Here is a 3174-nt window from a genome sequence, read left to right as displayed (position 1 = left end):
ATCATTCATGTTGTGCTTCAACGTGATTTCTTTGCGAAGCAATTTCTTCATGCTAGAAGATTGTTTTGTTGCAATTTTATAGTTGATGGAAGCACCAGATGTATACTTTTGAAACAAGTGGGAAAATGTTTTTTTTTCTATTTGAAGGAAAGAAATCACTGTTTAGTTGGATGAATTATCTTGTCGATGGAACAATGCTTCCAACACACAATATTTGTTACTAGGATATACTAGTTTCTATGGAAGCAAATATTACTCAAAGCCATGCATGCATCATGCTTCTTCCTTGACCGGGGAAGGATCCATTACCGTACTCAGCGGGTAATTAGTGGAGCATAGAGAGGTTAGCGGCCGGAGAGAACACGCTACAGGATTAGTTACCGGAAGCACGTAATTAGTAGAGGAAATAAGCTACGCCTGACCCTTTCCTACTAGATCAGACGAATATCTTTGGTTCAATCCTACGGTCACCTACTAGTCTGACAAGAAGGGCTTATCAGTAGTCTGATCCCTAGTGCTCCCTTAGTTCTAGGTGTCAATTTTATAACTAGTAATGTATCGATCCTGGTTGCCTTTGTTTTTTACTCTACCTAATCATTAAAGAATGGTTGTGTGCATCACAATGATGTAGGTGTTGGGGTTTTTAACCTCCTTTTTTTAAAAGGGGAAAACTATGGGACCAGGGGTCAGAAATTTAAAATAAATATAAAGGTACATTTAGAAGTTTGAAATTAGAAATGCAACATTGTCCATAAGGAAGTCACTTGCTTATGTTCACAACCTATCAATTGTCAAGAGTGACCCACAATGATTTTTTTCACTTGGCCTTCATGACTAATGAACATTTGTGTGGTTAGAGCATCTATAATCAGGCGCCTCAACCTCCCTCCCTCCTATACGTCCGGGTGGACGGCCCGGTCACTGGTCGGTCAAAAAAAAAACTCACCTAGACGGGCTGCTCATACCGGCCCCTTATGCCCGGGCTGACTAGCACCCCTCATATCAAATAAAAAATGAGGTAGCTGAGCGGAGGCCCGGGCGCGTCCACGACGTCTGATCCGGTTCACCCCGACCTCACATATACTCGTTCCGCTCCCCGGACCAAACTCTAGCCACTCTCCACTTCACTTCACTCGGCCCCCAAGCTCCCTTCCAGCGATCTCCGGCCTTCTCCGACATGGCGGGCAGCGGATCCGACTCTGACCACTCCCGATCCATCGACCGAGGCATCATTCCATGCGGGGCGGAGGAGGCTATGGCTGTCCACATGACCCTCCGCCGCTCCTGGGAGGAGTGCGCCCAACCGATGTCGGAACTGGTTTGGTGGAAATCCATTGAGTCGGCGCAACTCGCGCTTAGATCCGCCGGTGCTAGATGCCCGAGGTCCGTCTGCTGCCCCATCTCCAGTGCGACGGCTTGTGAGGGCTACAGGGACTAGTGTGCCCTCCATGGAAAGGAGGGGATGCGAGTGGCCGAGGTCCGCCTCGCTATCGACATGGCGAAGGCGGCGGATGCAACATCACGCACTGCCTTGAGGGAGGAAGTTGTCCGTGCCCGCATCCGCTGCACACACACAACTATTTCTCGGAGCTCAAACTCCAACCCACACCGTTACAACGATCACTGCGGCGGCTTTATACTTGAGCATGCGTTGGGACATGACCACCACGCTTTTACTCGACCGGGCGCACGATCTGGCCCCGCTCTGGCCACGTCCACTACACGCCGACGCAGCGAGCCCACAACAGATCTCCACGCTCACCCCGCCTGGTTCGCCAACGACTAGGGTCAGTTTGGATTGCTTTCACGGATCGACACGCCTGGCCTAGTTGGTGCCTGGAATCTGCCAGATGGCTGTTTGGTTGATGCCTGACAGAAGAAAGGGTGCCTGGCCTGGCCTTCCCATTAGCCGTGGCCTAACTAAAAAATATCAATAAAATATTATATGTAGCTCGGGCAGGATGATCAGCCTGGCCCAGGCGTCCCTTTCTCCACGCCTGAGTGCACTGTCTGGACCAAATCGTGATATTAGCTACGCTTATGTCGGGTCTGGCACATCTTCCTAGGTAAAACTTTCTGCAGACCAAATTCACGAACCAAACACCACCCTCCCATGTGTGCCTGGCCAGGCAGAATCTAGCAGTTTCCCAGGCTATTTCCAGGTTTAGCTTTGTCCCAGGCGTAGTGCCCAGGACATGAACCAAACTAGCCCAGGCGTAGTGCCCACGGGCTCATACATCGGCCAGACACTAGTCAGACTATGCCCATACAATGGTCAGACCATGCCAAGACACACACGCACGGCCGCTCTCTCCACGGACCAGACCTGGCACGCCCGATGCCGCTCACCGCTGCACGGAGATGGCTTATTATGCCAACAATCACCCCCTAAGCCATGACGTCGCCGCGCGCCTTCGGCACGAGCCGCCCTCGCTGCCGCTGCAGCAACCCGCTGTCTCGTGCATCGCACCGTGCCACTGTGCCTCCACGGTCGTTGCGCCGAGACGCCGCGACCACTGCACCACCACGCAAGTCCTCCGCGACCTCCTCGCCTCTGCAACCACCGTGCTCATCGTGCGCACAACATCACACTCCACCTCTGCGGACTTGCCGTCGCTAAGCACTCGCCGCGCGCCGGAGCCGAGGCCTCCATGTCCGCCGCGCGTGCCGCGAACGCCACGGCCCCCCGGACCTGGTAGCTTTGATGCCATTGTAGGTGTCTAGCCCTTGCCCTAGCTCGCCCTCGTTCTCTCTGTCACCTCTCTCTGTCACGAACCAAGGAGGAAGAAGGAAGGAGGGAAGGGCATAGTGGACACGATGGATTTCTGGCACACGAATGCCCCACTGCACACACAACTATTCTCGGAGCTCAAACCCACACCATTACAATGATCACCGCGGTGGCTTTATACTCGAGACTGCGCTGGGACATTACTCGCACGCTCCTACTCAACCGGGCGCACGATCTGGCCCCGCTCTAGTCGCATCCACTACGCACGCGGCGCGACAAGCCCACAACAGATCTGCACGCTCACCCTGCCGAGTTCGCCAACGACCTAGTCCTACCAACACGAAGACCAGTGCACACACACCTCGCGCCGCAGACAGATGCACCCGCCACGGGCTCGTACAATGGGTAGACACTAGTCGGACCATGCCCATACAATGGTCAGA

Source organism: Triticum dicoccoides, chromosome 6B (assembly GCF_002162155.2).
Source record: "Triticum dicoccoides isolate Atlit2015 ecotype Zavitan chromosome 6B, WEW_v2.0, whole genome shotgun sequence".
NCBI classification, from domain to species: domain Eukaryota; kingdom Viridiplantae; phylum Streptophyta; class Magnoliopsida; order Poales; family Poaceae; genus Triticum; species Triticum dicoccoides.
This window is presented reverse-complemented; position numbering follows the sequence as displayed.